The sequence below is a fragment of the Coffea eugenioides genome, chromosome 9, assembly GCF_003713205.1.
Source record: "Coffea eugenioides isolate CCC68of chromosome 9, Ceug_1.0, whole genome shotgun sequence".
Lineage (NCBI taxonomy): Eukaryota > Viridiplantae > Streptophyta > Magnoliopsida > Gentianales > Rubiaceae > Coffea > Coffea eugenioides.
This window is the reverse complement of record NC_040043.1, coordinates 35,056,289-35,069,768: the sequence shown is the minus strand read 5'-3', so window position 1 is coordinate 35,069,768 and position 13,480 is coordinate 35,056,289. Positions and strand designations below refer to the sequence as shown.

General features: G+C 36.1%; 1 long non-coding RNA gene across 4 annotated transcripts; it reads left to right on the top strand.

The window, feature by feature from the left end:
- The first annotated feature begins 7,696 nt into the window (after window positions 1-7,696).
- On the top strand, window positions 7,697-12,367 carry LOC113783532. Of its 4 annotated transcripts, none has more exons than XR_003469918.1 (12): window positions 7,697-8,346; window positions 8,453-8,537; window positions 8,720-8,759; window positions 8,848-8,909; window positions 9,719-9,790; window positions 10,103-10,135; window positions 10,490-10,542; window positions 10,655-10,730; window positions 10,927-10,978; window positions 11,099-11,199; window positions 11,276-11,379; window positions 12,293-12,367. It is a non-coding gene; the product is annotated as an uncharacterized LOC113783532 (long non-coding RNA). The 4 variants fall into 4 exon arrangements; XR_003469917.1 differs by having other exon boundaries at window positions 8,449-8,537; XR_003469919.1 differs by having other exon boundaries at window positions 7,697-8,537; window positions 10,110-10,135.
- Window positions 12,368-13,480: the final 1,113 nt, after the last annotated feature.

Genomic DNA, 13,480 nt, shown 5'->3' with positions numbered 1-13,480 from the left:
ATTTGATTGAAACCCTAAATGTACTTTTGGGGCGTTTTCTCTTTTGATTTGGCAAACCGTGTATATATCCACTTTTGAATACTTTTGTATGCCACTTTGGCTTGTAAATGCTAAATTTCAAGATGTGAATGTTTGCTTGTTATTTGGTTGGGTTCTGACGGGTCGGTTACTATTCATGGCCGACTCCGGATTTCATTTTTTTTTTATTTTGGGTTATTTTGCCATTTTGACTTGTTTACGCGCGTTTATAAGTTTCGGAACGCGATAGATCGCTCTAAACTGCACCGTTAGTCCTGGCGAGAGCTGGACAGGCAGTCCGCTAACCCCTTTGGTTCGCCTTAGGGGAAGGTGGGGCTGTCACACTGACCTGTCAGAAGAGAAAACCACCAATACACAGGACACGATCAGCTCGAGAGAGGGTACCTTGGGAGAATTCAAGAAAACAGGGTCCTCCAGATCCTCGGGAGACTCAGAGGTTTTGTACAACCATACTTTGGGGTCAAGGTGCCGCATGATGAGGGCATGGTTGTTATTTGAACTCTAAAAAATTTTGTCGTCATTGATTACGGTGGGCTCCTTTTATTTAGGGGTACCATAGGTGAGACCATATCAAGGGCGTTGCTGTGGACTTATCTTTCCACCTAGGTTACAATATCTTTCTGCCTAGGTTACAAGTCTGGTGGTGATCCATACCGAGCAATTAAAAGCTGGATTAAGGACACCGATCACTAGATTCCTCAGAGACAATCTGCGATAATGGGGAATTTGGATCATGCAGCATACCCTAATGCCATCTAAACTCTTGTGGGATTTGAGATGCTTTACGGAGAATAAGAGGTGGTTCCTACTGTCAACCTCTTCCGAATATTTTACACGATTAAGAATAGTGGAAACGAGAAATGACGGTTATACATTTGAACCTGTTCACGACACGTCGAAACACCCAGGGTCAATACATTTATTCATTTTCTGCATCACTTTTTAGAAAAATGTTTTTATTCTTCTATTGTAGTTATGGTTATTTAATTTGATTCCAATTACTTTATTTTTTATAGGGGGCCCTAGATATTGTTGATTTTACAAAATATATTTAATTTGATTCCAATTATTTTATTTTTTTGTAGGAGACCCTAGATATTGTTGATTTTATAAAAAATATTTCAAGCGTTGCGGATGGAGTTCCTGAACCTATCAAACTACAATTACATGGAAATGGATTTGATAGCTTGCTGAAGCTTATGGAGCCTGCTGATCACTTATCTACACTATTGACTGCTCTTGTCAATTATTATGATACTCAAATGGATGTTAGTTTTCGAGGAAGAGAAGTTATTCATAGAATTTGAAGATGTAATAAGAATAGCATGTTTGCCAATAACGGCGAACCAGTTATCACAAGAGAGCTTGAGGAGGAACAGTTATATGCTTTGTAGGATATGTGACGACCCCACTTCTCCTTAGGACGAACCCTAGGATTTCAGCGGGCCACCTGCCTAGCTCTCGCCAGGACTCACGCACTCATTCAAGCTTAATAAAGAACCACAAGTCAACCATCGACTTAAATAAGAAGTACTTCGAATATACAAGCCACAACTTCTAAGGCTAGCAATTACAATCTACCATACTAAAAAATAACAGAATTTACGCTTTAAGAATCTCCAATAACATACAAAAGGTATACTAGCTTCCATCAAAAGTCGCTAGTCTAGAACCTCGAATTTCCACCTCCAAAGCCTGTTAAGGAAAACAAACTTAAAGGGATGAGCTAACGCTCAGTGAGGCCAAGAAAAAAATAGGCAAGCAAGCAAGTACAACAAGTATTAAACTTATAAAAGAAAGGCAGTCATAATATTCATGAAATTCACAAAAGAAAACAAGACACAATCATTAAAGGATACGGAAGCTCTCAGGAGCTAACTCCACACTGCTTTGCCAAGGTTTTGATTCAAAATTTCAAGTGTTGACACTCTGTCAACCGAGCAAGTATCAAGTCCATAGAACCCCACTTTTCACCAAATTTTCATCCACCGTTACACCCCTTACCGGGCTCGAATATCAAATAAGTTTTTGATATTACTCGAGTATATCCAAGTCAAGTATGTGTCTAAGGTTCACCAAACTTCTCAACCAAACCCTTGCTGGCTTGAGTTGAATGGCTAGCCATTGGTTTTGGGCGTCCCCACAAGTAAGAGTATAAGTCGATAAGATTGCTCTCAAATCGATATCAAGTCAAACACAAGTATAATTGTCAAGTACGAGCAAATCAATTATCAAGTCAAGTAAAAGAGAACGAGTGCGATAAAGTACACACTCGTCTCGACAAGTCCAATTCACATATTCAACAAGAAGTCGTTCAAGTATTATGCAACAAGTCATGCACTTGACATTCACCAATTTCAAAAGCAAGTGAGCAAGAAATTCCTTTAAAGTTCTACGCCGGAAGTCCTTTCGAATCCCTCTTGAGCACCTGAAGAAATATTAACCAAACATCACTCACGGATACCCTAGGTCATTGAGCATACAAAGAAGAAAGTTTGTTTGCCTAGAACTAGGACAATGCATCAAAAAAGTTTGTTTCATTGAAAACCAAGATTCACAAATGAAGATTTAAGGTCACAAGTTCGAGTCAAGTTAAAGGAGCTTTTCTCGCTAAATCATTGAAATAATACTCAAAGAGAACTCAAAAGTCGTTTTTGATTCATGTCGTGGTAAGTAAATGTTAATTCCAAAAGAAAGTACCATATTCACTTTCGGCACGAAAATCGAGAAAAAGGTAGATGGTTCCATCTCCCAAAACTTTTAATCTCATGTCCAAAAATTAGAATATAAAGAACGTTCACATTTTTCAAACTAATGGAGTCAAAACTCATCCAAAACTCCACTCATTTTCATAGTAAATGTCAAAACTAAAGGTTCCAAGTTTCGAGTATAAAACTAGTGAAATTTTCCAAGAATTACTCTAGTCAAAACGCTCCCTTTTTAAAAGTTCAAACTCATGGAAATCAAGGGCACAAGACTAGGGATTGAAGTCCATTTCTCAAGTATGAAAGGAGATGGCATTAACCAAGAAAGTTAAACAACCACATATTCAGCAAGAAGTAGTTCAAGTATTATGCAACAAGTCAGGCACTTGACACTCACCAATTTCAAAAGAAAGTGAGCAAGAAATTCCTTTCAAGTTCCTTACCGGAATTCCTTTCGAATCTCTTTTGAGCACCTGAAGAAATAGTAACCAATCATCACTCATGGATACCCTAGGTCATTGAGCATACAAAGAAGAAAGTTCGTTTGCCTAGAACTAGGACAATGCATCAAAAAGGTTTATTTCATTGAAAATCGAGATTTACAAATGAAGGTTTAAGATCACAACTTCAAGTCAAGTTAAAGGAGCTTTTCTCGCTAAATCATTGAAATAATATTCAAAAAGAACTCAAAAGTCGTTTTTGATTCATGTCATGGTAAGTAAATGTCAATTCCAAAAGAAAGTACCATATTCACTTTCGGCATGAAAATCGAGAAAAAGGTACATGGTTCCATCTCCCAAAACTTTTAATCTCATGACCAAAAGTTAGAATATAAAAAACATTCACATTTTCCAAACTAATGGAGTCAAAACTCATCCAAAACTCCACTCATTTTCATAGTAAATGTCAAAACTAAAGGTTCCAAATTTCGAGTATAAAACTAGTGAAATACTCCAAGAATTACTCTAGTCAAAACACTCCCTTTTTAAAAGTTCAAACTCATGGAAATCAAGGGCACAAGACTAGGGATTGAAGTCCATTTCTCAAGTATTAAAAAAGGTGGCATTAACCAAGAAAGTTAAACAATCAAGAAAATGCACCAAGAGAGGTTTAATCCTTGGGAAACCAAGATTCAAAATGAGGGTTTAAAGTTCATAGAGACCTTGTATCCAACCATGAAATTAAACTTAAATGGACTAACAATCTCAAAGGAAGGTTGAAAGTGCTTAAAAGAGTCCTTTGTTTGGAACCAGAAAATTTCTAGCTTGGTGCAACACTATTTGGAAAAATCATATCTTGAGTTCCATGAGTTCAAAAATTGGAAAATTTATACCGTTGGAAACTAAATTCAAAGTACTAAAAATCACTAGAAGGCACTTTTCCCAGACTCCAATCCAAAATCATTCAAATATTAGCTCAAAGTCACTGCTCCAAACAGGACAGAGCAAAACAGGCTTGCAATTTCAGCAAAGTTTGGAAATTCGGCAAACTTCGTAGAAATGGAATCAGCCCTTGAAATTTATACCACAAATAGAAATCCAATTCTAGTTTCAAATGCAATAAATAGAACTCAATTCGGACCTTTCTACACCAAGATACAATAGTTTTAAGAAAGCTGAGTTTTGGAACCTGTTTCACGAAATTTCCAGTTTTGAAGGCTTGACAGCGTTTCAAAGTCTGATCATACCTAAAGCTACACAACTCAAAATTTAGCGTGGTTTGCGGCGTTGAAAACTAGATTCAAAATTCTCAAAAATCAATAGAAGGAACTGTCTTAAAATTCGTTTTGCAAGATAGGTGAAATTGAGCTACAAACTACAGCTATGACTGTTTCTCGGATGAAAACAGTGAGGAAAATCAGTCATCTTTGCTGGTTCGCTACGGCTCATAGAAAATGAATTAGGAGGTGTATTTTATACCATTGGAAAGCCCTCGTAGTCTAGTTTCAGATGCCATAAACAGCACTTGATTTCAATTCCAGACAAAATGTTATGGGCCAAAACGTGAACATTGGTTGGGTCTCCTGATTAAAAAATTTTCCAGATTTGCAATCTCACTTCCCCTACTTTAACTTAACCAATTGTAAAGCTTTTTGGAAGATATTTAACACACATAAACACCAACATATATCAAGCATTATAGCACCAAAATAACAACAAAATTTGAAATTAACATGAGAGATTTATCAATCCAAAATTCGGACAGCAAGCATCCTCCATTCTTCAAGTTTTCTTTTCAACTTTCCAACCAAAACTAAGCCATAAATCCTCAAAACAAGCATCTAACAAGCAAGTAAACACACAAAATCCTCAAGGCCTCTACCTATAAAGCCACCTCAAGTCCTCTACCTAGTGTCAAGGCTCTTGTGAACCCATCAACAACCCAAAACTAACTAGATAGAACTAACTAACTACTAGGATTTGAGAGGAAAAGATGAGAGCTTTAGGAGTTTTACCTTGCTTACAATAATGAAAACCAACCACTAGTGTATAAGCTCTTAAACCACCAAAGTTCCTTCCTCCTTCAAATCACCCTTCAAGCTTGTGTGATGAACCAAGAAAAGAAGCAAGATTGGAGTGTTTTCTTGGAGTAAAAATGGAAGACAAGGAGCTGAAATTTTTGGTGAGGAATGGGGGAGGGGGAGTCGGCCAAGAAGAGAGGAGGAAGAAAGGGTTTTGGGTGGTAGTTGGTGATTTGATGGAGTGAAAGAAAGACATGACATAAAGGTGCTTTTGTACCCAAAATTCAACAAATGAATAGGAGGCCATTAGTACTCCTAATTGAGCTTAACTTAACTCACTCATCCCTAATCCCTCAATTATCTTTTCTTAGTCTACTATTGATCATCCTTAATTCTCCAAGATCATTGCACTCTCGGACCAAATTTTACCTCAAAAAACGTGTATTCGCTATTTCTTACTAGACGAGCCGCAGAAAAATTAAATTTGCTAACGAAACGTTTTAAAATATAAAATGAGACATTGTTCCAAGCTAATGAATTTAAAATGAATGAAATAAATTAATCGGAGTAAACAAAGAAATAAATGATTAAATAAGCCAGTAAAATTAAATAAAAGTAAGTAAAATTAAAAAATTCAGGTCCTCACAGGATAGATTGAAAGGTGGAAGACAAAAGTTAACCAAACGAAAGAGGGGATCCACTTTGAAGTCTCTAAGGGAGATGTTCCATAAATTTGATCAGAAAGACGATGCTACTATGCTAACACCAGTTCTATATTTGACAGGATCATTAATTCTTTCCTCTTCCAATAATACAGTCCCTCTTGTCTATTTAAACTTTTCGAAAGATATTAATAGGATCAAAAGTTTTGCATGGGAGCAGTGATGCTAGGCTTCCTCCAAATTAGTTTGAATAAAGTCAAGTTGGAGGAAACTCACTCTTTAGAGGGCATTTCTATTTTTTTGTCGGTAAGGATATGGTGTAGTTTATTCACGATTATAGTATTTTTTTCTTATTTCATGTTTGAATTAGTTTTTCACTTTCTCTTTCAGTTATTCATATTGAAGAATTTGTTCGTTGTTGTAGAGCGGATCGTTTATGGCTCCCATTGTGATGCCTCTCTTATCAACAATGTTCCAATGAACTTTTCTCTAATGGTGGAATGGAGTGGGCTATTGAAGCAGTCGTCTATGAACCATCGAAGTAGACTAGGTGTCGATTCCTTTTTGTAATTTTTTGAAAGTTTAGAGGCAAATCAGTTCATTTTCACCATAAATCAAACTGTAATTACATATCCAAGATGATAACCTGACATGTTTGTTACAAACAAATTTCCACCGAGCACTTCGTTAAGAAATAATACGTTAATCCTCTCTTCTTAGTCATACATTGAATAGTTTGGACCCACAAAGAAACAAGGTGGCTAAACTTTGAGGAAGTCAAGAGAATCGACCCGTCAGACAAGAAAAGCTCCAGTACAGAGGAGACGACCAGCTTGAGAGAGGACACCTTGGAAGAATTTGAGAAAACAAGGTCTTTCAAGTCCTTGGGAGACTCGGAGGCATTGTACAACCATACTTTTGGGGCTGAAGTGCCGCACAATAAGGTCGTGGTGGTTTTCTAAACTGTACAAAATCTTGTTCTTATTTTTATCATCTATTTTTAATCTCATGATTTTTTTTTTGTTTCAGGCATTTTTTTTCAGCATTTTATTGTATTTTAGATTACTATTATTATTTATTATTTTTATTCTAGTTTTTTATTTTATTTATTTATTGTTGCTCATTTAGTCGTTTAATTTATTTTAAGACTTTTTAGTATTGAGATTCGTCGGAGAAGAAAATGGTTCAAAAAATATATGTTCTATTTCTTTTATATTTAAGTTTATTGTTTGATAATTGGAAAAAGGAAAAATCCTCACAAAATTAAAAATTTGTTTTAGCCCTTTAGATTTGGATTTAAAGCACTTTAATGGAAATAAATTTTCTATTAAGAATTAATTTCTGTTGTTTAACTAATTCTAAATAATAATAAAAAAAAAGGGTTGCCACGCGCGCGCGCGCCGCACGCGCGTTTCATCTTCATGGTTTCGTACCTGGTACGAAGCCATGAACGGGGATGACAGCAGAAATTTGGCAGAGGCCATTTTTGGCCTCCAAATCCACTCGTTTTTGTTTTTTCTTCTCCTCAACCATTGGCCAGCTCACCCCTTTGATTTCTATCAAGATTTCTCCAAAACAGAGGCCATCGGATGGCTCAGAAAATTGGAAGAAAAATGCAGCTCCAATCTCCTCCTTTAATTCTAGGTTGTGGGGGGATTTTATCAACATAAGTAGATAAAGAGCCGAAGGCCTCTGATGACCTGGAATGGTTTTCGTCGTCCTCTCACGTGCCGCACATGTGAGTCACCAGCCTCTTTTTTTCCGCGCAATGCGCCAAATACTTCCTCTCTAGGGTTTTCTTAAATTTCCTCCGCCGCCGCCGCTTTCTCTCTTCTCCCCTTCTCTCCTTCGCCTCACCTTTATCCTCAGAAGCTAAACCGATCCCAACAGTCCTTGATCAGATCTTTCCCTCTTCCTCTTGCTCTCAAAATCTTTATTATCTCTCCTTCTTCTTTCCTTCCAACTCTTTGATTTTATTCTTGAATATTACTTCAACTTTTTTATTTTTTTTCTTTATTCTCATGTTTACTGCGCCTGCCTGCCGTCCCCAATTCCCCACTCAACTCGCCACACCGGCTACTACGACCAATTTGTCATGTCTCCCAGCTCCGGACGTCACAGAATTTAAAAGCTACCAGTTGCCACTTTCTGCTGGTCCCTAGGCTTTTCTTTTCTATCCACAGCACTCCACCCGTCCATCCGGCCCAAGCTTACAGCTAGATGAAGGAACAAAGCATAGGCCTCCACTACCCGTGCCAACTGCCTATTTGTTCCGTGTTTTCATTTAACATTTGAAGCTTCAAACCCTGTAAACGATACCTAACCTTTTCCACAATCGTCTTTTATTTTCGTTCCTTGGCTGAGAGACTGCCGACTTTGTCTTGGCTGGGATTACTTTTGATTTGTTGACTTTTATTTTTCGGTCAAATATAGAACCGAGAGTGAAGCATTGACTGCTGCTTCCTCTCTATTGTTTCAGGTACTACCTCGGTTCTTCCGTTACTTTCCGTTAATTAGTGATTATTTTTCTCTCTTCTATTTGGTTGCGTCGATGTTTTGTCTTGTTTTTTCTGGAATGCAGCTAGAGTGTAGATATGTGGTGGCCCTCTTAGAGATGATCTGAAAGAAAATATTCAATCCCAGATCTTCAAGCTAAAGTAGTAGAGTGAGGTATGTGCGATTTTCTCTAATTTTTTTCCTAATTATTTCATTTCATAGGATTTTTTTCTGAATTTTCCTGAAATTTTTTTAGAATGGCAATATTGATTTTATTAGAAATGCCTCTACCGAAATTTTTCTGGCTGCTTTTCAAGTTTATTATTGCTAATTAATTGGATTACTGGAATGGACAGGTTGTTGCAGTTAAGCAATTGGATAGAAATAGACTCTAAGGTAACCGGGAATTTTTGGTTGATGTTCTTATGTTCAGTCTTTTATATCATTCTAACCTTGTAAATTTAATTGGTTACTGTGCTAATAGGGACCAGAGGCTACTTGTCTATTAGTTCATGCCCTTGGGATCATTGGAAGATCATCTTCATGGTATCATTTCAGGCATTCTTGTTCATTATCTTGTCAATTGTTTGCGGTTTAGTTATTGCATGCATTTTTAAGTTAAATTTACATGTTTACTGAAATTTACAAACTACATAAATTTTCTTAAGGAAGGCATGATGACTGTGTAAGTTTTGTTTAGTAAGTTAATTGGGTTTTTTCTACTTAAACTAACTTTTATGTTGATTGCTCTTTCTTTACAATAATGCCATTTATAAGGAAAAATAAAATGCAGAACTAATGAAGCCTCAAGGATAGAGCTTAGGCTCAAACTTGCTTATTCTAGGTATGGGGGTCAATATTCGTTTCAGGAAAAGGGGAAAGGTGGGGTTGGGGGCATATAAGTGGCATAATATGGTGAATGGATGGTTTGGTGTTTTTAATAGTGGTGATAGCTGCTAGCATTGAAGAATCTTAAGTCCTTTAAGGTACTGTCTTCATTATTTTGTCATTTCTCTCCATTTTTTTTCCTTCCATGTTTGAACTATTGTGGTGTTGCTACTTTTTGTAATTATCAGCTGTTCTTTTTGCTTGTTTCATGGTTGTTTGTTTTGATTTTTCTGCCCTGAAATTTTCTGTTGGTTTTTTGTCCGATAAAATCCATCTAAAGATGACTATTATTTGTGTTAGTATGGCTTCTGCCTCCGATTAGTGATGCAAATTTACTTCTTTTTCAATATCGAACCAGCCTTTGCATTTAGAATAATGTCTTCTTTAACTTTCTGCCTTTTGTTTTCCCTGTATTCTATACTTTTAGATGATTTATTATTGTTTTCCTATTATTGTTGATCTATTAGGGTTCAGCTGCAGAAAGTGCTTTCTCGGGGATTTGATGAAAGTTCTTGGCCACTCCAAACTAAAACCGGCAGGTATACTCTACAAAAGATAAAAGGGACAATTACCTGCCATATTCACTCTTTTGTAGGTTAATACATACTTGAACATTTAAAATTGTACTTATGAGAAAATTGGAATAGCTACTCAAACTTGGTATATTTGTAAAATTTTGACAAGATTGATAAACATGCTATATTGTTTACATGGTATTTTTCTTACTTGTATTTTGCTAAATGGTTTAAACCATGCCATGAGATAGATGGATATATTCAATGATGCACTGGAATGTTTCTATTTTCATGCTTAATAGTTGCTATTAATTCATTTTCTATCTTCTGTTGCAGCTTCTAGAAATAGCTCAAGTTCCTGATGAACATGTGAGATTCAATTTCTTCTGGTTTCTTTACCTTTTAGCGAAATGCTTTTAACTGTTGGCATACTGCATGCAATCTTGTGCAATTTAAACATTGTTTCTTTAAATAACTATTTCTACATAAGAAGGTCCCAGGATTGATGTATGTAGGGGTATAAGCACGTTACATATAACCAGTTAGGTTAATCAGTATGGTTGTTTACTTAATGTGGAGTTAGATCCATCGACCTATTTAGGCAACTAAACAAGGGTATCCAGAATTAGCCCATTCTTGATGTAACATCTTTTTCTTGGGTTACACAATTTCATAGGCATCATTTTGATATTAAAGGATTATGCTGCTCCTCTTTTTTTACAGGTGAATGAATTCAAGTTGATAGGGAAGTTCAAAATTTTCAATCCCAACAACTTGTAAGTGTTATGCTTCTCATTTGAAGCTAAAATATTATTTGCTTCAAGCACTGTGGGCAATGCTTCCTTCATGGAAAATGCAATGGAATGATATATTTCTGCTATCATATAGATGGGTGAACTTGAAAGCAATCAAAAGACTTGTACAATAAAGTGCACTGAAGATGGAGATTATTCCAAATCCAAAGGTTCTATTTCTTAACTATCCGTTCTGCATTCTGCCAATGTATTTGTTCTTCTATTTAATTTTGTCTGATTAATAGGAAGTAGATGGGGTGAAAGTTCTTCAACTTGAAACTGCTACTGGCGCTACAATAAGGATACATTAACCTTATCTCTTGATATTCATTTAAACATCTTTATTTTCCATTTCTTTCCATTTAGGTTTATCAATATGGCATTTCACATTCAGTCTCCTCTCTACCAACAACCAAAGGTAAGAAGTAAAATCATTTACTTTCAGCCCCCACCCCCAATCAGTTCTTTGATCATGCTATTGAATTCTGTTTTGAATACTATATGAATTGCTATTTATTCATGCATTTAACCTTTACAGTCCGACCTGTACACTTTGTCTGATGACGGCTATGTGGTCTGCAACGAGGCTAGGAAAAATCCAACTAACCCAACTATGAATTGGGACCTGAATTTAAGAAGGTTGAGATTTTAGCCCCCTATCTTTCTCCACAGGTTGAATTGTTTATATAGCTAATTGTTTTTTTCACTTTTTTAGGTAGGCAACTTCTTAAGTCGTATCAAGTCTATTCCCAGTATTGTTGAACTAGACAGCCTAAAGATGAGTGGTGATGGTGGTTTGGATCTGGTATCACCCTGAAGGTAATACAAACTAACTACTTGTCTCCCTATTACTCTGTTTCCCTGTTACCCTGTTTCTGAAGCTTTATGGATGTATCTGTTCCTTGAAGATTTTCTTGTGATGTGGCAATTTGTGGTTGTACAGTGGTTTGTTATTTCTTATTTAGTGTCCATATGGCATATGCATTAATTTCTTCTTTTCTTTTTTTTTCCCCTTGTTTTAAGGGGAAAGTGACAATAACTGCAAAACCTGGAACCAAATTAGAAATTCCAGACAAAGTTGTAATTGCTGATAAGGTAATATATGCAGCCGACTGCCTTAAAAATTTGGTTCACCGATTCAAAAAAAAAATTGGTTCATGGTGCATAGCAATTTGGCTTTACATTCTCTATCTATTGCTAGGTTATAAATGGCCTTGAGGATATTTAAGAGGTCTAATTCTCTGGAAGTGATGCATAGTTTTGCCATTTTTAACGTTGAAAGAAATATTTGTTTCCATTTGTTTTCTTTGTGCAATTTTTTTTTAAAGAGAAGGTACTGAAAATTCGAAAAGTGATTGACTACTTTTGAACTATTTAAAAATATTATTTGAGAGATATTTGGTGAATTATGGTCCATAAGAAAGAATAATTGGCACTGAGAATATTTCAAGCAATAAAAGATGAAATCCCTTCAAAAGTTGTATAATTGAAATTACATTGTTGATGTTAAGTTCCAAATTTTGAACTTTAAGTATCATCAACTCCAAACTTCATATTTATAGGGTGAACTGGTGGTTTAAGAAGAATTATTCTCAATTTCGCAGAATGACGTTGGATGTTAATGTAGGAAAAATTTAATCTGATTGAAAAATTCTTTTGTAATAATCCATTGTTCATTCTCTTCTGCTTGTTATACATGTACTTAACCCAAACGTCATTTGGTTTTTTGTAGGACTGGTTCCAAAACTGAGCTTGCTCCAGTTTCAGTTTCAACAGGATCTCGCACTGATGCAATACCATATTCTGGGAAATATGATGGGGTAGTTGGCATGTTGGGTGCAATAGAAGCCATCAACATTCTAAAGCGGTATGTTGGCTAAATTGGCTTGACTGACTCTTGTTAGCCCTCTTGAATTCTTAAATTGTACCATGGCCCAAAATTCAAGGTTGCAGTTGTTTGCTGGTTTGCTTTACCTAAATTTTTCGCTTGTTCGATGGTAGGTAATTTTTTTACGGAGTTGGAATCTTAGAGAATTGCCTTTCCCCCCTACTCCTTTATGTGTTTCTTGGATCCTTGCTTTACTAATGCTGCTATGCAATGGTCTTAATGCTAATTTTTTCATCTTTTTTCCTTGTATGCTTTGTTCTTTCCCTTATGCTAAATATCTGGCTGTGATTGTTTGCTGCTTTTTGATGTTTTATCTTTTCTGGAGTTTTGTTTGATTTCTTTTGGATTTTTCATAAGAGATGTTAAAAAGTAGGAACAAGTTTTTGGATACAAATCTGGAGAAAGTTTGTGGAGCTTCCCACACATTCATTTGGCAACCAAGATACACGTGATGCTTTGTCTGCAGCAATCCACCATGAGAACAAAGCTGTCATGTACCACTGCAAATATCCGCTTTTAAGGTTTATTGATGACTTCATTTTCATGTCAACGTCAAAGAAACGGGCCTCTTTGTTATTCTCCCGGTTGCAAGGAGGATTTCATGGATACAACTGCTATATGAATAAAGGGAAATTTGGTGTAAATTTTGATATGGATCATGTATCAGGATTCAGGTCAAATATACTCTATATGGGTTAACTCTATGGTTGACCATAGAGTAAATTTTGAAATGAAGCTTATGGATTTGAAGCTCAAGATAAGATAGCTGATTTGGATTCCTATTTTCGTGAAACAATTTTGCCTCCTACTTATTCATGTATATTTATATTTAGCTGTGTACACAAATTATTAACTGACAAACATTTTTGTTCCATGAATCCATATGTCTAAGTGGGCATATTTTCTGTTTATCCCAACGCGCGCAGCGCGTTTTGTGCCTCCTAGTAGCTATAAAAGAATGAAAGGCAGCCAAGAAAGTGGGTGGCGGCGGAACAAGGAACAAAGAGAGAAAAACAGAGAGAAAGGGTAGAA